Here is a 25,329-nt window from a genome sequence, read left to right as displayed (position 1 = left end):
GCTCAAACTCTTCAAAAAAAATTGAAGAGAAGGGAAAGCTACCTAAGCCATACTATGAAGCCAAAATATTCCTAATACCAAGCCAGATAAAGATACTACATAAAAAAAAGAAATAAAACTATAAACCAATCACTTTTGCTGGCCGCTGTTATGACCCTAAGGAGTGTTAAAGTAAAAATGAGAGAGAGACTGGAATCAGGGGGTCTGAAGCTTTAGCAGTAAAGGCAAAAGTTGACTTTATTCTTAACTAGTTCCTGTTTATATACCACAGGATTTTAGGTGACTAAAAGCACGCATACATTTTGTGAAAAAACAGAGTGCCTACTTATCAGTATATTACTCTCTACATACAAGAGATAGCTAACAAAACCTTGGGGTTAAAGAAAAACAAACATTCTCTCCCTCTCAGGCTGTCCTCCAATTAAGCAGATAACAGTCTCCACAGTTTACTGCCAACCCACTCTGAAGCCAGTCACTCCCAATAACTTCCGCAGGTTTTCTATTAACCCTTGCTCCCACATTTCCCCATTTTTATTTTATAAGCTGAGGTTACTGTGCCTGTCTTAGGTTGTCCTTAAGCTCTGAAGGAAGGGTCTTACCCATCATTGGCCACCAGTCAAGTGCTCTGACTTTGATTCAGAAGGAGAGCCAAGAGTTTTGCAAGAATCATACTGCCAGTGTGGCTTTGCTCAGTGACTGTGCCTGTCTTAGGTTGCCCTTAAGCTCTTACCCGTCATTGGCTATCAGCCAAGAGCTAAAGCTTATTTAGGGGAGGAGTTCAAAGCCTTTACAAACAATGCATTGAGAGCTTGTGTTTGTTTATGATTAGAAGATATGACAGATAGCAAACGGTGCTTCAGGACATTTAAGAGAAAAAGAAATAGTAAGAAAAGTAAAATTCCTATTCCCAATGTTGTAAAAAAATGAGATTTCCACCAATAAACAGGATTCCAATTATTAAAAGTATTCAAGAAAGCCTCTACAAAATCTTCACCTGTAGTCACGGTCAGTTCTTCTTGTGACATCTCCAAAACCTGCTTCTGTAGAGATAAAATCTCAGCAGACAGATTAGTAGAGTGACCAAGCAATTGATTTTTTGTTTTATTCCACTAAGATTCATCTGAGCTGTTATATATTATTGGGGTAATACAATAGGAAGTTTCATTCCAATCACACTCGAGGCCTTGATATAATTCTAAATTATATAAATGATCACCAATAGAGGTTACTGCTATTTCGAGATCATTAATTCTGTTACTCATTTGTAAGTCCAAGTCCGCTTGGTGTTGCCATACAATGCTAGCATTATGATGCCAATTTCTTACATATTGCTGTGTTTGTACACCTTGGTGTAATGCTGTTCCAACCACAGCAGCAGCTGTCAGTATTCCGATAATAGTATTATAATATTATTAATACTATTATAATAGTATAATAATACTATTATAATAATAATAGCATTCCGATAATGATCATAGTAATAAACAAACCTATAAATCTTTTTGTGCGTTTTAAAAGGCATGTAGAAGTGACAGTAACTGGCTATCAGGAGACGCCTGCCAAGGTCAATCCAATTGGACTGGCAGCCATACACCCCTTCTTCTTCACATAAGCAAAAAGGTATGGTTAGTAGATAAACTAGAATTTAAGCATGTGTATAAGCAACAATCAGGACAGGTAAAACCAAGGGAGGTGAAATTAATAGTTCCAACCAAAATAACATAGGGCTCAGGAACACACGCCCTAATATATTCAATCTCACTCACATTAAATTGTAAGGTATGATTTCCTGAATTATTACTATAGCTTCCAACCCAATATCTTAGAAATGTAATGCAAGTACCAGTTTCCAAATAGCACTTTGTCTAATTCCTGATTAGTCCATGGGGGAAGGTTCTGCATATCTTTTATCTGTCCAGCTTATAGAAGAATTGGCCATGACCAATTTAGACTCATTTATTTGTTGCCACCTCAATTCTATTTTTTGACCAGAGTTGTTATGGACTGGGTATCCCTTAGGGGTCCAGTCCTCCACAATTCCATAGGAACCATTATATAACACTGATCACTTCATTGCATGGCACGGCGTCCAATAAATGTGTTTGGTAAGTGGATTCCAATCATGAATTTTATAAGAATCACATAAGGGAGGCGAATTAGGAACCTGTTCAGAATAATTCACTCGGGTGAAACTGAATGTCATGGCACTTAGTAGGTTAATAATAGCATGGGAATAATTAGTTTTTGGTTGCCATAAGAGCTAATCCTGTTCTTTGAAGCCTAAACATGGGGAGGTGCTTTCTGGTTAATTTTTAAAACATATAGGAAATGTCCCCTTGCCCATATCTACACTTATATTATACAGTTTTCCTTCCTCCTGGGAAATAGAGGCAATCTTAAATCAATGGGTCCAGGTAAATATTTTGTCTCATTAATGTAAACTTGCACTTTTGGATCTCCCCATACTACTGGCTGTAATAATGGTGGGTTAGGAACATAAGTCCAGTATGAATAATTCTTTGTGATAGTTATATTTACCAATTGTAGGAACCATATCCATTTCATGTTGAATCTTCTAACTCTGCTGAACGGGGCTTTATCAGTCTAGCGGGTATCCAATGACTTTCTTTTGTACTTAGGTCTGTAATGACAAGAGCATAACCTCATCCCCACAATTTTGTTATTCCTTTTTTGCAGCATTGATTTTGTACATCTTTCCAATATATGGGTTGATTTATATCATTTATTTTTTCTGTTTTATTCTTAATTAAACTTTAATAATGCTTTTCCGCTGGAGTGATTGAAGCATCTCTGTATATATTAAGAAAATTTAGTGTAAAAAGTACTTTAGCCACTTTATCTCTTGGGGCCTGTACCATGACTGCATCCTCATCTCCCCCTTTTTGTTTTACTAATAGATCCTTAAATGTTCGATGAGCCCATTCAATAATTGCTTGACCCGTGGATTGTATGGAATTCCTGTAATATGTTGAATATTATAAGTATTGCAAAATTGCTGAAAAGCTTTACTAGTGTAACTAGGACCATTGTCTGTTTTTATTTCCTCAGGACAGCCCATGACATAAAAAGTTGTTAATAAATGAGACCGCACATGACAAAATCATTCTCCACTTTGTATAGTAGCCCAGATAAAATGGGAGAATGTGTCAATTGTAATGTAGAGATATTGTAAACGACCAAAAAATGGAATGTGGGTGACGTACACTTGCCAAAGTTGATTCGCTTCCAAACCTTGAGGGTTAACTCCTGGAGAGAATGGAGTATGATGAAAAGGGCCACAAGTAGGGCATTGAGCAATAATCTCTTGGGCTTGTTGCTTAGTTAATTGAGGAAATTTAATCTGTAAGCCTTTGCTATTGATATGAGTTAAATTATGGCAGTGTTGGGGGTCTTGAACAGGAGAGACTAATTTATCTACATCATTTTGTGATGCAAAAGCACCAAAAGCACCAGGAAGATTGGAATGTGATCTAATGTGAGTGATGAATAAAGAATGAGAGCGAGACTGTATAAGTTGTTGTAATTGATGAAATAAGTCAGATAATTTGTCTTGGAGTATAATAACAGCTGTTTCAATAAGTGTAACTGATCATTGAACATATTCTGAATCAGTGACTATATTGATAGGTCGTTGATTTAGGGACAATACCTTAATGACAGCTGCAAGCTCAGTTTTTTGTGCAGATGTATAGGAGGTCTGCCAACTTTCTGATTTATTAAAAGAATGATATGCTGCCTTGCCATTACTACTACCATCTGTAAAAAATGTTAATGCATTAGGGATGGGTTCCGATTTTATAATTTTGGGAATTACCCATTTAGTATGTTTTAAGAATTGAAATAATTTATCTTTAGGATAATGATTATCTATAATTCCTTGAAAGTCACTTAAACAAATGTGCCATTGTATATTTTCCATATATAAAAATTCAACTTCTGTTTTTGAGAGGTCTAATATTATGGAAGCTGGATCTTGCCCTACAAGTTGATGCATACGACGTCGTCCTTTTTGAATTATTTCAATTATTTTACCAAGGTATGTTTTGAGTCTTTTATGAGAATAATTAGGTAAAAAAAATCCATTCTAATATCCCATCCTGCCATAATATCCCAGTTGGTGAATATAATGTAAATATAATCAATAAACATATCGGTTTGTTAATTTGTATTCTAGTTAATTGACCGGCAGAGATCCGATCTTCCACTAATTGTAATTCTTGGAGTGCTGCAGGACTTAACCGTCTAGGACTACATAAATCTGAATCTCCTTGTAATGTACTAAATAAATTATGTAACATGTAGTTAGGAATTCCCAGATAGGGTCAAACCCAATTAATATCTCCTAATAGTTTTTGAAAATCACTCAATGTGTGCAAGCAATCTTTTCGTATTTGTATTTTCTGAGGGATAATTTTTTGTTCTTTTATTTTCATCCCTAAGTAAAAGTAAGGGTATTGAGTCTGAATTTTTTCTGGGGCAATTTTAAGCCCATATTGTGATAATAAAACTAATAATTCTTTGAAGACCAGATCCAAAGTAGTTTGGGATGCATGGGCTAATAAAATATCATCCACGTAATGTATGACAAGAGCTGTTGGAAATTTAATGCGTAATTGTTCCAATGGCTTATGAACATACATTTGACAAATAGTAGGGCTACTCATCATTCCCTGAGGAAGTACACACCATTGAAACCTTGGCATAGGTCTTTGATTATTAGTAGATGGTACTGAAAATGCAAATTTTTCTTTATCTTTTGGATGTAAGGGAATAGTGAAAAAACAATCTTGTAAGTCAATAATTATTAATTTCCAATCTTTGGGTATCATAGCTGGTTGAGGGATTCCTGGTTGTAGAACCCCCATGGGCTACATTACTTTGTTTACTGCTCTTAAATCAGTGCGCATTCTCCATTTACCGGATTTTTTCTTAATAACAAACACCAGTGAATTCCAGGGGCTCATTGAAGGCTCAATATGTCCTTCTTTTTTTTTTTTATTAATTAATGGAAAAAAAGAAATTAACCCAACATTTAGAAATCATACCATTCTACATATGCAATCAGTAATTCTTAACATCATCACATAGATGCATGATCATCGTTTCTTAGTACATTTGCATCGGTTTAGAAGAACTAGTAATACAACAGAAAAAGATATAGAATGTTAATATAGAGAAAAAAAATAAAAGTAATAATAATAGTAAAAAAAAAAAGACAAACAACCAGACAGACAAAAACAAAAAACAAAACAAAAACAAACAAACAAACAAAAAAACGAACAAACAAAAACCTATAGCTCAGATGCAGCTTCATTCAGTGTTTTAACATGATTACTTTACAATTAGGTATTATTGTGCTGTCCATTTTTGAGTTTTTGTATCTAGTCCTGTTGCACAGTCTGTATCCCTTCAGCTCCAATTACCCATTATCTTACCCTGTTTCTAACTCCTGCTGGACTCTGAATATGTCCTTCTTTTAACTGTTCATTTACTAATTCTTGCAGAGCATGTAGCTTTTCCTTTGTTAATGGCCATTGATCTATCCATATAGGTTGTTCAGTTTTCCAAGTGATAGGAATTGCCATGCTCTGAAAAGCATCAATGGCCCCTAAGATAAATTTGAGGATTCAGAAGGATAACCCAATCCCCTTCTATCATTAGCTTGCCTAGTGATAGGATATTTCATTTTGAAAACATTTGTTCTGCCTTTTCCAATATGGTAGGGATATGCACATATGCTCCCCATTGACTTAATAAGTCCCTATCCCATAAATTAATGTGCACATCAGCTACATATGGTTGAAGTTTTGACTTTTGGCCCTCGGGGCCTAATACAATGAATTCAGTCATACTCTCATATACATCAGTCATAGTGCTAACTCCTGTAAATACCATAGGCACCTTTTGTAAAGACCAAGATTGTGGCCAAAGTTTTTTAGCTATAATGGTGACATCAGCTCTAGTATTGACTAATCCTAAAAATATTTTTCCATTAATAGTAATGATAATTTCAGGGTGGTCATCTCCTATAAAAGTTTGCCAATAAATATTATTTCCAGTGGATCCAAAGCCTCCTTCCCTTTGTATTGGCAATGCATCAGGCTTATGATATGGTAGTAAAAGTAATTGAGCTATTCTTTGCCCTTTATAAATTGAAAAAGATTTATTTGATTGAGCCATAATTTTAATTTCTTGTTTATAGTCACTGCCTATCAGTCCAATTTGAATTGATAGCCCTTGTAATGTAAGACTACTTCTCCCTATAATTAATCCAACTGTATTTTCTGGGATAGGGCCATAAACTCCTGTAGAAATTAAGGACACCCCCATATTGGGAGTTAAAGTAAGTGCCTCAGCAAGATTTACCCTCTGTAAATCTACAGCTGCAATCCCTTTAGTTGCTGCTTTTAGTTCTGTGACTGGGATGCATGCCATTGACCTTCGCTGACCAGCATGGGTGGAGGAATGCTCATGTTGTTTGTCTGAGGGCCCTGAGCTAAGCCCGCAACTCTGTTTACCAACATAATTGGCTGCCCATTCTTATGGAATTTAGAGTGACAGTCATTAGCCCAATGAAACCCTTTTTGACAAATAGGACATTTTTTAGTAGGCCCAGGTCGTTGCTGTAACTGTTTACTTTGAACAGAGAGAGCTCTACACTCCTTTGATAGTGCCCATTTTTGCCGCATTTATAACAATTTCCTTTTTTCTGCTATAAATTACTAAGCCTCATGGCTGCTGTGAGTAGAGAAATTTGGTGAGAAAGTGAACCAATATTCTGACAAGCCCTAATGTAATCTTGAAGATTACCTCCAGCAGCCTTAATAGGATGAATTGCCTTTTTACACTCAGAATTTGCATTATCAAAAGCTAAAGTAAGCAAAATTAAATCTTTAGCTTCAGGAATTTGGACAGTTTTTTGGACAGCATACATAAGTCGAGCCACAAATTCAGCGTATGGTTCATTACTTCCTTGAATTACTTTTCCAAAGGAGACAGAGGAGACCCTGGGGAGGAGATCCTTCTCCATGCACTTAAACAAGTATTACAAACTTGTGTAATGGCTTGATCATCATACTGTAATTGTCCTTGCAACCCAGTCCATGCTCCAGTTCCTGTTAATTGTTCAGCGGTAATAGGAATAGGTGGTTGCTGATTAGCATTCCGATGAGCCATTTGCATGGCTTCATCAGACCACCAAGTTTTAAATTGTAAGTATTCAGCTGAACTTAAAACGGTGGGGGCTAACATCTCCCAGTCCCAAGGAATCAGTCTATCTGCCTGGGACATTCCTAGTACAAATCCAGTAGTGTAAGGGGAATTTACTCCATATTGGGCACAAGATTGTTTTAGATCTTTTAACAGTTTGAAAGGAATAGGCTTATGTTCAAAATTCATTCCTCCCAATGGATATTGAGCATCCAGAGAAACTTGAGTTACAGTCACAGGACAGATCGAGAATAACTGCACAGCTTCTAAATCACCCTGCTGTGATCCCTGAAGTAAAGATTTCATGATAACTGAAATATGAGTTTTTTTATAATCAGAAAAATTACTAGATGGAGATTTATTCCTGAAAGGATTAGTGGCTGGGGGAGCTGTGGGAATCAACATACATGATTCTTTTAAATTAAAATTTTGTACACTAAGACCAGAAACACTAGTAGCCTTATAGAGTTTAGAAAAATCAGCAGGATCAACCCCCACTCCTATACTAGTAAAGGGATTGTTTTTTTGTCCCTTTGATAAATCTGAGAAATAGGCCTGTTTTAATGGGTTAGACTCATCTGGATCCTCTTTTGGATCTCACTATCAGGTGGAAAAACACTCTCCTGATTTTCATTAAGATGCACCCCAACACTATTTGTTTGTTTTGTTTCCCTAGAAAATATAGTAACTTCATCATTTTCATCTGACTGCAGAGGGTCAAGAACTGCAGTGATCTGATAACACAGTGTCCAAGTAGCTAGAGGGAAAGTTTCCCCTTTTTGATATGCTCTTCGTAATGCTTTCATAACTAACTTCCACTGCTTTAAGTTTAGAACATTTTTACCCTCAAGTTCAAACCAATAGCAATGCTTTTGCATTAATTCAAAAAGGCTCAATAATTGTGACCTCTTCACTGAAACCCCTACAGATTGCAACAAAGTTTTCAACACACTTATACACTCCTCCATTCACCCGCAATGTTTTCCCATTACCCTGATGCTACAATGAAATTAAAATTACTTCAAACTTCAAAAAAACTTACAACAATGATGTAGGTCTGTTCTTGTGGCTAATCCTCAGTGTCCGGAGACACTCAATTTCCTTGGATACTTTAACACAAGAGCAGAGTAGTCCCTTCTTAGAGTCCCTTCGTGGTCACCATCTGTTGGCCGCTGTTATGACCCTAAGGAGTGTTAAAGTAAAAATGAGAGACTGGGATCAGGGGTCTGAAGTGCTAGCAGTCAAGACAACAGACAACTTTATTCTTAACTAGTTTCTGCTTATATATCACAGGATTTTAGGTGACTAAAAGCATGCATACATTTCATGAAAAAACAGAGTGCCTACTTATCAGTATATTACTCTCTGTATACAAGAGATAGCTAACAAGACCTTGGGGTTTAAGAAAAAACAAACATTCTCTCCCTCCCAGGCTGTCCTTCAGGCAAGCAGATAACAGTCTCCACAGTTTACTGCCAACCCACTTTGAAGCCAGTCACTCCCAATAAATTCCACAGGTTTTCTATTAACCCTTGCTCCTACAACTTTAATGACAATAGGTGCAAAAATTCTCAACAAATACTTGCAAATTGAATCCAACAGCACATTCAAAGAATTATACACCATGCCCAAGTGGGATTTATTCCAGGTATGCAAGGCTGGTTCAACACAAGAAAACTAATGTAATACATCATATTAATAAGTCAAAGCAGAAAAACCACATGGCCATCTCCACTGATGCAGAAAGGCATTTGACAAAATTCAACATCCTTTCTTGATGAAAACATTTCAAAGGATAGAAATTAAGGGAAAGTTCCTCAAGACGACAAAGGGAATATGTGAAAAACACCCGGTTAACATTGTCCTCAATAGAGAAATACTGAAAGCTTTCCCTCTAAGATCAGGAACAAGACAAGGATGCTCACTGTCACTATTGCTGTTCAATATTGTGCTGGAAGTTCTAACCAGAGTAATTAGAAAAGAAAAATGAATAAAAGTCATCCAAATTAGAAAGGAAGAAGTAGAACTCTCACTGTTTGTAGATGACATGATACTATATGTCAAAAATCACCCCCAAATTTTAGCAAAGCTACTAGAGCTAATAAATGAGTAGAGCAATGTGGCAAGGTACAAGATCAACACCCACAAATCAGCACTGTTTCTATACACTAGTGCTGAGCAATTTGAAGTGGAAATCAAAAATTCCATTTACAATAGAAACCAAAACAATCAAATATTTAGGAATAAATTTAATTAAGGATACGAAAGACCTACACACAAAAGCCTATAAGAAATTGCTAAATCATGGAAGACCTAAATAATAGAAGGGTGTACCATGTTCATGGATAGGAAGACTAAAAACAGTTAAGATATCAATTCTACCCAAGTTGATTTATAGATTTAATGCAATACCAGTTAAAAGTACATATTATTTTCAGAAATAGAAAAACCAATAGCCAAAATTATTTGGGAGGGCAGGGTGCCACGAATAGCTAAAAGTATGTTTAAAAAGAAAAATTAAGTGGGAGGTCTCACATTACTTGACTTTAAAGCATATTAAAAGCTACAGGGTCAATGCCGCATGGCACTGGCAGAAAAATAGATATACTGACCAATGGATATAGATATAAAATAGATATAATGACTGAATTGAGTGTTCAGAAATAGATCCTCTAATCTATGGACAATTGATCTTTCATAACGCAGTCAAGCCAATCCACCTGGGATAGAGCAGCCTCTTCAATAAATGTTGTTTGGAGAACTGAATATCTATATACAAAAGAATGAAAGAGGATCCATATCTCACACTCTTTACAAAAATTAACTCAAAAGGGATCAAAGACTAATAAAGATCAGAGTTAAGGACACAAAACTTTTAGAAGAAAATGTAGGGAAATATCTTATAAATCATGTGACAGGAGGTAGTTTCCTAGAGCTTATACCCAAAGGATGAGCAATGAAAAAAAAAAAAAAGACAAATGAGATCTCCTGAAAATTAAACTCTTTTGCGCATCAAAGAACTCTGTCAGGAAAGTAAAAAGGCAGCCTATACAATGGGAGACAACATTTGGAAACCACATATCCAATAAGGGTTTAATATCCAGAATATATAAAGAGATTCTGCAATTCAACAACAAAAAGAAAAACACCCAACTTAAAACTGGGCAGAGGATATGAATAGACAACTTTTTGAAGAGCAAATACCAATGGGTAAAAAATCAAGAGGACAATGAGATTTCACCTCATACCTGTAAGAACGTGTGTTACTAAATAAACAGAAAAATACAAATGTTGGAGAGGATGTGGAAAAATTGGAACACTTATTCTCTGCTGGTGGGAATGTATAATGGGACAGCTGTTGTGGAAAACCGTTTGGCAATTACTCAGAAAACTAAATAGTGAGTTGTCCTATGACCCGGCAATGCCAATACTCGGTATATACCCAGAAGAGCTGAAAACAATGACACGAATGGACATTTGCACACTGATGTTCATAGCAGCAATATTCACAATTGCCAAAAAATGGGAAAAATCCAAGTACCCATCAATAAACAAGTGGATAAACAAAATGTGATATATATATATACACACACACACACACATATATATGTTATACACACATATCTATGATGAACTGTAATGCAGCAGTAAAGATGAAATGAGGTTTTGGAGCGTATGACAATGTGGAGGAATCTGCAGAACATAATGCTGAGTGAAATAAGTCAGACACGAAAGGATAGATATTGTAAGATTTCACTATTATGACTCTGGTAAAGGCAAACTCAGAGGTTACACTCTAGAATATAGCAGACCTAGAAGTACTCAAAAGTTAGAAATGGCAGAAAGGCTACTCAATGAGGTTGAACCTAAATGCAAGGGAATGGATAGAAATGATTGTAACTAATTAGTGGGGTTATAAGTAACATTGTCATATTGAAGGTGAATGTGATTGAAAGGGGATGTATAGTGCCATGTATCCCGCTGATTAAATCTACAATGATAACTTTAAAAATGTTTATATACATCCAAACCATGGTTTCTAAACACCATTCTCCAATGAAAGGAACCAGGAATCCTTGGGGAAAAGGCTGATTGTAGGGCTGGAGCATCTTATACTGCCAAAAGGTAAGGAAGGGCTCAAAATAGGAAGTGGATGGGGGCATGTCATTGGGACACAGAAACTAACTGAAAAAGCGCCAATGGTCAAAGCTGGAAGAATCTGAGCTGATCTTTGAAGCAATAATAATGATGATGATAAAATGCTTATTATGCTCACATATTGGTTTCTAAATATGATGACATATAACTAAATGTAATGTGGTATAGTGGATGGAATCCGGGAACAGGAAAAGGATACTAAGAAAAAACTGCAAGTCTGAATAAGGCATCAAGTTTAGTTAATAATAATGTACCAATGTTGGTTTCTTTTTTTTGACAAATGTACCCTGGTGAGGTAAGGGGTTAACAAGAGGGGAAACTGGGTGAGGGATATATATGAAATTTGGGTATTATTTTTGCAAACTTTTCTGTAAATCTAAAATTATGCCAGAACAAAAAGTTTATTTGAAACAAGTTTAGTTAAAAAGGATTCCTTCAGTGTAATCATTTGCTAAAGGAGATGACATTTTCATGCACCTTTCTGTGATGAGCAAAGTTCCTATCAAGTTCATTTGCCTTTTCTTCAGTTGTCAGGGTACTTCCTCACCCCATCCCTACCCCTTTCTCTCTGCTCCTGTCATGGTCAAATCCAGCTTCCTTTTCTTTTCAACCCATTAGTTACATAAATCCATTCAAACCTGGAGATGAATCTCTCTCTCTCTCTCTCTTAACATCTTTTATTGTGAAATGTATATACAAAAAAAGAAAAAGAAAAAAATGGAAAAGCAATAAGTTTCAAATACACTCCAACAAGCAGCTACAGATCAGATTTCATAGTTTGGTATGGGTTACCATTCCACAGTTCAAGGTTTTCCCTTCTAGCTGCTCCAAAATGCTGGAAGCTAAAAGAAATATCAATATAGTGATAAACCAGTCATACTCATTTGTTAAATCCTATCATCTGTGTTATAACTCCTTCTCCTTTGATCCTTCTCCACTCTATAAGGGTCTTTGGGCTATGCCATTCCTAACCTTTTCATGTTGAAAAGGGATGTTTTAGTAACATAGTATAGGTGATGGAATTAGTTGATATTCTTCAAGAGGCTGGCTGCTCTTTTTTCACTGCCTATCTAGCCTAGGAAGCCTCTGGAAGGAATGGGTTTCAGGAAAGTAAACTCAGTGCAAGAAACTTTAGAGAGTTTCAGTTACAGCTCTAGGTGTTCTTTAGTGTTAATAGGCATGAAATTGGTTGGAGGTTAGCAAATCATGACAACTGCAAATATCTAGCTGATGCTTGTGTAAGAGTAGCCTCCAGAAGAGCTTCTCTCCTCTACTTGAACTCTCTTAGTTCAAATATCAGATACCACTGATATCCTCAATATTTATTTATTTATTTATTTATTTATATATTTAAAAAAATTAACAACACTGAACAAAAACATTAATATATGATCATCCTGTTCTACATATAATCAGTAATTCACAATATCATCACTTAGTTGTATATTCATCATTTCTTAGAACATTTGCATCAATTCAGAAAAAGAAATAAAAAGAAAACAGAAAAAGAAAAAAATTTTTACATGCCATACCCCTTACCCCTCCCTTTCATTGATCACTAGCATTTCAAATGGAATTTATTTTAATATTTGTTCCCCCATTACTTATTTTTTTCCATATGTTCTACTCATCTGTTGAAAGGTAGATAAAAGGAGCATCAGACACAAGGTTTTCACACCACACAGTCGCATTGTGAAAGCTATATCATTATTCAATCATCATCAAGAAACATGGCTACTGGAATACAGCTGTACATTTTCAGGCAGTTCCCTCCAGCCTCTCCATTACATCTTGGATAACAAGGTGATATCTACTTAATGCGAAATAATATAACCTCCAGGATAACCTCTCGAATCTGTTTGGAATCTCTCAGCCATTGATACTTTGTCTCATTTCACTCTTCCCCCTTTTGGTTGAGAAGGTTTTATCAATCCCTTGATGCTGAGTGTCAGCTCATTTTAGGGCTTTTTTTAATCTCTTGATGCTGAGTCTCAGCTCATTCTAGGATTTCTATCCCATGTTGCCAGGAAGGTCCACACCCCTGGGAGTCATGTCCCACATAGACAGGGGGAGGGTGGTGAATTTGCTTGTTGTGTTGGCTGGAGAGAGAGGCTACATCTGAGCAACAAAAGAGGCTCTCTTGGGGGTGACTTCTGGGCCTAATTTTAAGTAGGCTTGACCTATCCTTTGTGGGGTTAATTTTCATATGAACAAACCCCAAGACTTGGGGCTCAACCTATAGCTTTGGTTGTCCACAATGCTTATGAGAATATCAAGAATTCAACTTGGGTAGTTGAATTTCTCCCTGTTCTCACCATTCCCCAAAGGGGACTTTGTAAATACTTTTCCACTCACTGACTGAATCACTCTGGGATTCATCAGGGCATCACTCTGAACAAACAACAAAATCCCATGTCCTACCCAGGATTCCAAGTATCAATCTTGCTGTTCAATCAAGATATCTACATGTTATATTAGGAAATGCACTAGTCAAAATATAAATTTTGTACCAAATAAACGTTTTTTGCTTTAGTCTCACACATAAGGTGACATTTTAAAATATTAATTACCATCTATTTTCAGCACCCTGCAGTAATGACATCCCTTTATCCTTCCGCATGAAAAACATTTTTAAAATTTGTACATGTAGTCACTGTTATTATACACTCTAGGCATTCCTATATTATACCATCGTAGTCTTTATCATCTATCTTTCTTTCTGATTTCATTTATGCCCCCAGCCTTCCTCCCTCTATCATTCTCCATGCAGCTTCATTCAGTGTTTAATAGAATTATATTACAGTTAGGTAGTATTACACTGTCCATTTCTGAGTTTTTATATTCAGTCCTGTTGCACAGTCTGTAGCCTTTCAGCTCCAATTATGCTATATCTTACTCCATTTCTATCTCCTCATGGTCTCTGTTACCAACGAACTATTCCAAGTTTATTCACTAATGTCAGTTCATATCAGTGAGACCATACAGTATTTGTCCGTTTGTTTTGGATAATCTCACTCAGCATAATGTCCTTAAGGTCCATCCATGTTGTAACATACTTCATAACTTTATTCTGTCTTAAACCTGCATAACATTCCAGCATATGTATATGCCACATCTGTTGATGGATATTTCGGCTATTTGCATCTCTTGGTAACTGTAAATAACGCTGCTATAAACATTGGTGTGCAACTGTCCATTTGTGTCCTTGCCCTCATGTCCTTTGAGTAGAGACAGCATATAGATGGGTCCTGTTTTTTAATTCATTCTGCCAGTCTACGTCTCTTGATTGGGGAGCTTAATCTATGAACATTTAGTATTCTTATTGCATGGGTAGTACTTTCTTCTACCATTTTGCCTTTTGGATTTTATATGTCATATCTAATTTTCCTTCTTTTTACCTTTATTCATAGTCTTCCTTTCTACACCCTTCTCCACACCTCTCTCTTCTGTCTTTTCATATCTGTCTCTAGTGCTCCCTTTAGTATTTCTTGCAGAGCTGGTCACTTGGTCACAGTCTCTCAGTGATTTTTTTGTCTGAAAATCTTTTAATTTCTCCCTCATTTTTGAAGGACAATTTTGCTGAATATAGATTTCTCGGTTGGCAGTTTTTCTCTTTTAGTAATTTAAATATATCATCCCACTGCCTTCGCCTCCATGGTTTCTGCTGAGAAATCTACACATAGTCTTATTGGGCTTCCTTTGTATCTGATGGATTGCCTTTTCTCTCAGTGATTTCAAGATTCTCTCTTTCTCTTTGACCTCTGACATTTTGATTAGTAAATGTCTTGGAGTACATCTATTTGGATCTGTTCTCTTTGGGGTTCGCTGAACTTCTTGAATCTGTAATTTTAAGTCTTTCATAAGAGTTGGGACATTTTCAGTGATAATTTCCTCCATTAGTTTTTCTCCTCCTTTTCCCTTCTCTTCTCCTTCTGGGACACCCACAACGCGTATATTTGTGCACTTCATATTGTCATTCAATTTCCCAAGTCCCTGCTCATATTTTTCCATTTTTTTCCCCTATATTTTCTTTTTCTTGTTGGATTTCAGATGTTCCATCCTCCAGTTCACTAATCTTATGTTTTGCCTCTCAAAATCTACCATTGTAGGTTTGCATTGTTGTTTTCCTCTCTTCTACCATGCCTTTCATTCCCATAAGTTCTGTGATTTGTTTTTTCAGACTTTTGATTTCTTCTTTTTGTTCATTCCTTGCCTTCTTTATATCCTCCCTCAATTCATTGATTTGGTTTTTGATGAGGTTTTCCATGTCTGTTCATATATTCTGAATTAATTGTTTCAGCTCCTGTATCTCCTTTGAATTGTTGGTTTGTTCCTTTGACTGGCCATAACTTCAACTTTCTTGGTGTGATTTGTTATTTTTTCCTGGCTTCTAGACATTTAATTACCTTAACTAGTTTATTCTGGAGATTGCTTTCACTTCTTTTACCTAGGGTTTTCTTGCTGGATGAATTTGTTGTCTATCTGTTCTTTGACATTCAGTTCAGCTTTTTCTGGACCTCTAGCTCAGGTTTTGTTTACAGAGGAGAATTTTTCAGTTCTGGTTTTCTTATTTCTTGCCCTGCTTGTATGGTACTTTTTTCCCCCAGCCTTAGGAGGGTCTACTTAGTTTTTATAGATCACAGCTGGATTTTCCCAGCTCAAACCAGCCTTCTATCAGGGGGAAAGAGTCACCTGTGTTGGTTTTCCCCAAGGGTGAGACCCAGTAGGTGAAAGACTTTCCTCTGAAGTCTCTGAACTCTGTTTTTCTTATCCTGCCTGGTATGTGGCGCTTCTCTGCCTGCAGGTACCACCAGCATAAAATGATGCAGTACCTTTAACTTTAGCAGACTCTCCCAGCTGGGGACATGGTGGAGACAGAGGAGAAGTTGAAGGCTGTTTTCCATGGCTTCACATTACCAAGCCCTGGTGTCTGAATTCCTTGGGGAGGGATTCCACCTGAGTTGGGCTTCACCCCTCCCCTGGGGTAGGCACAGGCTCCAGACAAGCCCTCAAACGGGCTTGTTTCTGCCTATGCCTGGGGCAGGTGCAGCCTGAGAAGCCCTGCGCTGTATCCAAAGGCAGTCAAGCCTTTGTAGAAACACAGCCACAAAAACCTCTGTTTCTTTGTTTTGTTTTGTTTTTCTTTTTCCGTCAGCCCTGACCCCTTGGTGTTGGGGCAAAAATGACCAATCCCCGCTTTGACCAAGTTCACCTAAGCTGGGGGCCTATTTTTAGTAGTCAGAATTTGTTAATTAATGCTACAATTGGTGCTTGGTTGGCTCAGGCCCTGCTGCTGTTAAAGTCCCTTTCCTGTCCCCTCTGGGAAGCAGCCTGTGGGTGAGGGGCAGCACCACTGTGGCTTTGGGAACTCACGGTTCTGGGGTTCACAGCTGGTCCAGCTGGTCCAGCCTGGCATACACTGTGTGTCTGGTCACTGATGTGGCCCCAGGAGCTGTTCTGTACTGTTTCTGGGTATTCAATAGTTGTTCTGGCAGATGAACTAAAACGCACACATTGCTAAGCCACCATCTTGGCCAAGAAGTCCTCTCCACTGATATCTTCTTTGGTTATCTTTCTTTTCCTCCCTTTTGGTCTGGAAGGCATTATCGATTTCATGGTGCCAGGGCCAGGTTCATCCCTCAGAACACGTCCCATGTTACCAGGGAGACTTACAACCCTGCATGTCATGTCCCATATGGTGTGGAGGGTAATTTCCCTTGCAGAGTTGGGCTTAGAGAGAGAGGCCATATCTGTGCAACTAAAGAGGTTTCCTGGAAGCAACTCTGAGGCATAATTATTGATTGTAGTAGTTCTGCACTACCAACATAAATTTCAGAAGGGCAAGTTGCAAAATCAAGGGCTTGGCCTATTTTGTTGGTAGTCCCTAATGTTTGAGAGAGCACTAGGTGTTTCCTAGATGGGAAAGGTTAGTAGTTCCATAATTTTTCCCCTTAAGGGACCCTACTAGTACTTTTATTTTCCTGTAGTCCTTAAAGGAACTCTACCAATACTTTTTAATTATCAACCCACCATAGTCAGGGATATATACTGGTATTAAATTAAGCTATACAGAATTACAAGGTCTTGTTCCTGTTCTAGGCTCCGTGTGTTTAGATTATTTAAATGAGTTATCCATACAGGCTGATTTATATTGTGTGTTACAGAGAGTTTAAATTCTAGATACAATAAACCTGCCTTGGTTTAGTAGGTGAAGATCTAGAGTACACACACTATCATCTTCTGTCCCGTATTCTGATTTACCTTAGTTCCAACCAGATCAGCTTCATTTTTATCTCTAATTGAAGTCTGTTCTCTTTTTTATGTTACTTTAACTGTTACTGTTTTAGTTTGTTAAAGCTGCCAGAATGCAGTATACCAGAAATGGAATGTCTTTTTAAAAGGGAATTTATTAAGCTGAAAGTTTACAGTTCTAAGGCCATGAAAATGTCCAAATTAAGACACCAACAAGAGACTACCTTGACTCAGGAAAGGTTGATGCCATCTGGAACACCTCTGCCATTTGGGAAGGCATGTGGCTGGCATCTGCTGGGTTCTTTTGCTTCTGGATGCCTCTCTCAGCTGGGAAGGAACATGGCAACATCTGCTAGCTTTCTCTCTTCATTTCATAATGCTTCCCTGGGGGCACTTTCCTTCTGCATCTCCAAAGGTCTCTGACTGTGTGGGCTCTGTTGGCTCTTTCCAAAGTGGTTCCCTCTTAAAGGGCTCCAGTAGGCGTTCCCACCTTGAATGGTTGAAGATACATCTCCATGGAAGCTACCTCCTACTACTTAATCTTGAAAATGTTTCCCTATATTGTCTCCTAGGAGTTCTATGGTACTGGCTCTTACATTTAGGTCTTTAATCCATTTTGAGTTCATTTTTTAATAGGTGTAAGGTAGGGTCCTCTCCCATTCTTTTGGCTGTTGATATCTAATTCTCCCATGCCCATTTTACTGAAAAGACTATTCTGTCTCAGTTCCATGGATGTGGAGGCCTTATCAAAGATCAATTGTCCATAGATGTGGTGGTCTCACTCCACACTCTCAATTCAATTCCATTGGTCAATACATTCATCTTTATGCCCGTACCATGCTGTTCTGACCACTGTGGCTTTACAGCAAGCATTCAAGTGATAGTCCTCCCACTTTGCTCTTCTCTTTTAGGGTATTTTGTTAGCTATTTGGGGTCTCTTTCCCTTCCAAATAAATTTGACAATTAGCTTTTCCAAGTCTTCAAAGTAGGTTGTTGGGATTTTGGTTGGCATTGTGTTGAATCTGTAGATCAATTTTGGTAGAACTGATATCTTAATAACATTCAGCCTTTCTATCCATGACTGTGGAATGTCTTTCATCTATTTAAGCCATTTTTATTTCTTTTTGTAGTTTTCTGTGTACAAGTCCTTGACATTCCTAGTTAGGCTTATTCCTAGATACCTCATTCTTCTGGTCACTATTTTGAATGGAATTTTTTCCTTAATTGTCTCCTTGGTTAGGTCATTGCTTGTACATGGAAACATTACTGATTTTTGTACATTAATCATGTATGTTACAACTTTGTTGAATTTATTAGCTCAAGTAGCTTTGTCAAAAGTTTTGCACGGTTTTTCAAGTATAGGAACATGTCATCCAGAAATAATGAAAGCTTTACTTTTTCCTTTCTGATTTGGATGCTTTTTATATCTTTCATCTGCCTGATCACACTAGCTAGGACTTCCAGTACAATGTTGAATATTAGTGGTGACAATGGGGATCCTTGCCTTGTTTCTGATCTTAGGGGGAATGCTTTCAGTCTCTCACTGTTAAGTGTGATGCTGGCTATGAGTTTCTCATATATACTGTTTAGAATATTGAAGAAGTTTCCTTTAATTCCTGTCTTTTGAAGTGTTTTTTTTTATCAGGAAAGGATGCTGAATGTTGTTAAATGCTTTTTCTGTGTCAATCAATATGCTCATGTGATTTTCCCTTTTCATTTGTTAGTGTGTTATATCATGTCAATTGATTTCCTTGTGTTCAACTACCCCACTTGGTTGTGATGCATAATTCTTTTCATGTTGTTGGGTTTGATTTGTAGTATTTTGTTGAGAATTTTTGCATCTATATTCATTAGGGATATAAGTCTGTAGTTTTCTTTCTTGTAGCATCTTTACCTGGTTTAGGTATTAGAGTGATGTTAGTTTCATAAAATGAGTAGATAGCATTCCATTTTCCTCAATATTTTGAAAGAATTTGAACAGGATTGGTGTAGCTCTTTTTTGGAGTATTTATAAACTATCCCCCTGTGAAGGCAATTAGTCCTGGGCTTTTCTTTGTGGAGAGATTTTTGATGTGTTATTGAATCTCTTTAGTTGTAATTGGTTTGTTGACATGTTCATTTCTTCTTGAGTCATTATAGGTAGTTTGTGTGCTCCCAGGAATTTGTCCATTTCATCTAAGTTTAGGTAGTGGATATAGTCCTACTGAAGGTCTGTTAAAGGCTGTACATAGGTGCATGGTTATTTCTGTGGCAGAATGCCACATGGAGATGACCCAGGCTTGACTCTCAGGTCATGTACCTCCCAAACAAAGACATAAATAAAATAAAATCTAAGAAAAAAACTAAATTACAATACAATCAAAATATGAAAAAAAATTACACCTCAAGTGCAGAAGGCTCCAAAGTCAGAAGGAGTTAGCCCAAGACATTGCGAATGAACTCAGACTGGTGTACACAAAAGGGAGAAAATTTTAAAAAATAACAAAAACATAGAAAAAATAAAAATCAATATAAATGTAAATATATAAAAAGTACAACTAAAAATAAATATACCAATACTACTAATAAAAATATATATTTTTAAAAGCAAAAAAAAAAAAAAAAAAATAGAAAAAGGCGGGCCATGGTGGCTCAGCAGGCAAAGTTCTCACCTGCCATGCCGGACACCCGGGTTCAATTCCTGGTGCCTGTCCATGCAAAAAAATGAAAGAAAAAGAAAAAAGGAAATATAAAAACCTACACAGATAGAAGTTTGCCAGCCTGCATTTACCACTTCTCACCAGCAGTGGCAATCCAGAAGCACCTTAGTCTCTCAGGCCCACCTGTCCCTTTTTTACAAGGGACATATCCGTGTCTTAGACAGATAAACACGGATCAGCTGGAAGATGGCCTGAATGGCAGGGGTGCTGCATCCAGCACATGGAACAGGGAGCAGACAGCAGTGCCTTGGGGAACAGCCAATTTGCAGTGCTCGGCGCTCAGTCAATCTGCCACACACCACCATCAATGGGCCGGCTATTTGAGGCACCCAGCCAGGCGACCGCTCCCAGCACCCAGGGGCCTGGCTCTTCACAGGAGGTGGTCTGGCCCACCTCAGGGCGCCCCACTGGCACTGTCAGCTGCAAAGCCACTTAGGAGGTCACCCCCGTCAGCAGCAGGGGCAGGCTGGAGAGAAGGGAGGACAGTCTCCACTGATCTGCACTTCTCCGTGTGCTGCCATCCGCTCCCAGTGGGGGGGGGGGTCACTGTCAATCTGACCCACCCTGCTCTCCCTGGGAGGATCATCCCACCTCTCTCTTCCCCACAAATCACCTAAGACCCACCCCCCCGCGATTACTCCCGTACGTCCCCACCCAGGACCTCAGTCCCAGTCATTCTCTCCCCATCCCCTATATGTCCCACAGAGCAGGGGTGATCCACTCCACTCCGCCATCTCCTGAAGTCCTACATAAGCACTGTATTATTACTAATTATTACTTCAGAGATTCATCAAATGGCTACTGCCCGGGAAGCCTTCCTTAACCCCTGCTCTGTATTTGATTCACATAGTGCTCCTGCTGTTCTACTGCTTCCTGTTAGTAGGTTTTATTTTCCACTCTATTCTAGAGATATTCAAATGTCCAGTCTGTGCCCCAGGAAAGGTTTGTATAGAGAAATGCCTGACTCTGAAGCCAGAGGCAGTCATTAGCCAAAGAATTATCCGGCTGCTTACTTTTGGTGAAGTGCTGTAGATTTCAGGACTTGATTTATCAATAAAGATATAGGAGGCATGCTTATTTAACTTGCTGATGACACATATGTGGGCAGTATAGTCAAATAGTATGTAAGAGAATCATGATTCAAAATTATTTTGAATATTAGAATGCTGAGAATTTATGAAAGTCATCCTCTTGTAAAAATGATAGGATTGTTTAAAAGATTTGCGAAGAGGGAATCCAAGGTGAGTGAGAAGCAGCATAGTCAATGTTAAAAGAAGGATGCTGGAGCCAGGACACCTAGGTTTAAATTCCAGCTCTGCCACTTATCAATTGTATGACCATGGGATGATAACAAGCCTTGCTGTACCTTAGTTTCTCTTTCTATTTCATAGGGTTATAGGAATTACAGGAATTAATATACAATCAAATGCCTTGAATAGTGCTCAACACAAAGTCCTATGAGGCTTTGGGATTTGACCTGAATATGGTTGCCCATTAACAGAAACTAGAGTACAAAATATTCAAATTTCACTACCCTTAACAAATTTCTCCTCAGTTTGACACCAAAGGGCTACATCTCCCACCTGTCCACTCAAACTTTTGAATCCATCTTGGGAACCATTTGCAAATCTTTTGCCTTAAATCAGGTATTCACATCTCTGTCCTTTATCCTTCAGATTTTTTAGGGGGGAGGACCATCTTCCCTTGGTTGCTATATCCATTACTCTCTGTTTTACATTCTGTGGCTGAAGGCCAGCACTGCTGTTAACTTCCAAGCCCATTCCTGGAGTCTCAAGGGAGTCATGGTGTCTGGCTGCCTTCTTCCATAGGCCAGTGAGGATGGGTTTGCCTGAAGGGAGGAGAAGACCATTTTCATTTTTTCAATATGCTGAGTTTGACATATTAAGGATCATGCAGGTGGAAATATTCCATAGTGGTTGGAAATGCAGTACTGGTACTGACAGACAAGTCAAGTTAGAGATGTCCATTTCATCAAAGTCCTCCATACAGAGGCATGAGTGCTCAGAGAGAGACCCTCTAAAGAAGAAGAGAAAAGGATAGAGGATAAAATCTTGAGAGATACTTACAATTAGGGAGAGGCAGTAGAAGTCAGTTTAGCAAAGAAAACAGAATCTAGACATTAATAGAAGAATAAAAATAATAGAACGTAATAGAAATAAAGAGGAGGGTCTTAAGAAGTTGGAAAGAAGGGAGAGTGATAACTAAGAAAAGGTCATAAGGTTTAAAGAGTAGATCAGAGGTGATGACAGTTCTGCTTCAGCAAGGAAAATGAGCCAGAAGGCAAGAATTAAAAGAAAATGGGCCATAATATTAAATTTACACATGGAAGAAGAAACACATGACAGTGTGCTAAAGGGAGTGGTAGGATTAGTCCTAGGTGTCTAAATTTTTTTTGAACCTGTTTGTCAGTTACGTCTATACCCATGTGTTCTAGTTTGCAAGCTGCCAGAATGTAGTATACCAGAACAGAATGGCTTTTAAAAGGGGGAATTTATTAAGTTGCAAGTTTACCTGTTCTAAGGCAGTGATAATGTCCAAATTAAAGCAAGGCTTCAGGGTTTTTCTCTCAACTGAAAAGGCACATGACGAACATGGCAATATCTGCTAGTTTTCTCTCCAGGCTTCTTGTTTCATGAAGCCCCCCCTGCTCCGCCCCAAGGAGTTTTCCTTCTTCATCTCCAGAGGTCTCCAGCTGCAAGGGCTCCAAGGCTTTCCAAAATGGTTCCCTCTAAAAGGGTTCCAGTAAACAAATCCCACCTTGACTGGGTGATGTGCCAGTTTGAAAGGATTATGAACCCTAGAAAAGCCATGTTTTAATCCTGATTCATCCTGTGGAGGTAGCCATTTTTTCTAATCCCTATTCAGTATTGTAGGGTGGAAATTTTATTCGAATATCTCCACAGAGATGTGACACACCCAATTGTGGGTATTAAGTTTTGATTAGAGATAGATGTGACTCCACCCATTCCAGGTGGGTCTTGATTAGTTTACTGGAATCCTTTAAAAAAGTAAACATTTTTTTAAAAGCTTAAGAGTCACGAAAACCAAAAAAAAAAAAGAGCCACCAAAACCATGACAGCCCATACACCTACAGATGAAGAAGGAAAATGCCCCTGGGGGCTTTGTGAAACAAGAAGCCTGAAAAGAAAGCTAGCAGATGTTGCCTAAAGAGAAAGCTAGCAGATGTTGCCATGTTCACCATGTGTCTTTCCAGTTGAGGGAGAAACCCTGAATTTCATCGGCCTTGCTTGAATGAAGATAACCTCTTGTTGTGCCTTAATTTGGACCTCTTTATAGACTTGCTTTAATTGGGACATTTTCACAGCCCTAGAACTGTAAATTTGCAACATAATAAATTATCCCCTTAAAAGCTGTTCTGTTTCCATGATATTGCATTCTGGCAGCTAGCAAAGTAGAAGAGGTGGAGACATCTCCATAGAAACCTAATAATCAAAAGTTAGTACCCACAATTGGGTGGGACACATCTCCAGAGTTAATCAAAAAACTCCCACCAAGCATCATTGAATAAGGATTAAAGGACATGGCTTTTCTGGGGTACACAAGAGATTCAAACTGGCACACCATGTCTTCCCGTTCTCCTGATGGAGCCCTTAGGTAGAGCAGGGCTTCTCAAGCTTTAATGTGCACACATATTGCCAGAGGATTTGTTAACATGAAGATTCTGCAGGTACACAACCACATTTGAGTACTGTTGGGGAGTGAATCATGTCCCCACAAAAAGACATGCATCAGGTCCTAACCCAATTATAAACAGGACTTTAGAAGATGTTATCAGTTAAGATGTGCCCAGTGTGGGCCACGGTGGCTCAGCAGGCAGAGTTCTCGCCTGCCAAGCCGGAGACCCAGGATCGATTCCCAGGGCCCGCCTATGTGGAAAAAAAAAAAAATTAGAAAAAAAAAAGATGTGCCCAAACTGAATGAGGGTGGGCCTTAATCCAATATAAATCCTCATGAACAAAGGAAATTAGACATGGAAGAAGCCATGAGGAGCAGCCAGAAGCTGGAAGTCAACAGAACCTGCAAGAGAAAGAAGACACTGCTAAGCGCACTACCACCGTTTGAAAAGCCAAGAAGTCCAAGGATACCCAGTCAGAAGATACCCATCCCAGAAGGAAGAAAGCCTTCTAGACTCGGAAACCATGAGCCACACCATTATATGGTATTTGTTTTCACAACTAGGAAACTAAGACAGGTGGCAAGGATGTAGAATGATAGGGCATTGCCAGTTCTTTTGCTTTCATTTATGTTACTTCGTGAAAATGTATTCTGTTCTCACACTCGATGACTTATGCTTCTCCATTTTTATCCATTATTATTCTAATACAACTTCGTGCTTTTTTAAATAATTAAAATAGTAGTTGAAAGTAATTCCAACAATATTTTAAAGCATGAATCAAATGCACACGGTTGTTATTTGTATATTTTAAAGCACTATACATTTCCTTCCTCCTCCCTTTTTTCTTCTATAAATTCACGGTGACCTATAAGCCTTAAGAAATGTTTGATGAATGACTAACACCAGACCTGAGCTTGGCTAGGCTCAGGCCCTTTAAAACTTACAACCCAGTCAGAATGGGCACGTTTTTGGAGTGGGGGCGGGAGTGTCCTTTTCTCAGGGGCATCTGGATCAAACAGCCTTCTGGAACGTCTCTACTTCCTCCAGGGGACGGAGGGGAGAATAAACCCCACAAGTTAGCCCAGAAGAACCCATCTGGATGGTTACCTCCGTAAGCTGTGGCTTCTCACACCACACTGGAAGCTGCCCGGGCTGGTAGCCAGGGCGTCTTGTAGCTCCTCAGTCATCTTGAACATTCCTTTAACTTGAGTAGAGATTTAATGTGAGTGGGATTTCTGTGTCCGCCTTTTCCAGCTACCCGTTATTGCCACCTTTCCGACTCATCTCCGCTATTGGACCTCCAGGGCACCGCAACGCACCCTCCAAGGTGGG

General features: G+C 38.3%; 1 long non-coding RNA gene across 2 annotated transcripts; it reads right to left on the bottom strand.

Moving 5' to 3' along the window:
* Nucleotides 1-562: 562 nt before the first annotated feature.
* Nucleotides 563-25,329, bottom strand: LOC143687929 (uncharacterized). Of its 2 annotated transcripts, XR_013177755.1 has the most exons (5): nt 25,105-25,329; nt 21,923-22,188; nt 8,273-8,413; nt 2,539-2,641; nt 563-1,040 (listed from the first exon to the last, which is right to left on the bottom strand). It is a non-coding gene; the product is annotated as an uncharacterized LOC143687929 (long non-coding RNA). The 2 variants fall into 2 exon arrangements; XR_013177752.1 differs by lacking the exon at nt 21,923-22,188.

Source organism: Tamandua tetradactyla, chromosome 1 (assembly GCF_023851605.1).
Source record: "Tamandua tetradactyla isolate mTamTet1 chromosome 1, mTamTet1.pri, whole genome shotgun sequence".
NCBI lineage: Eukaryota > Metazoa > Chordata > Mammalia > Pilosa > Myrmecophagidae > Tamandua > Tamandua tetradactyla.
This window is presented reverse-complemented; position numbering and strand designations above follow the sequence as displayed.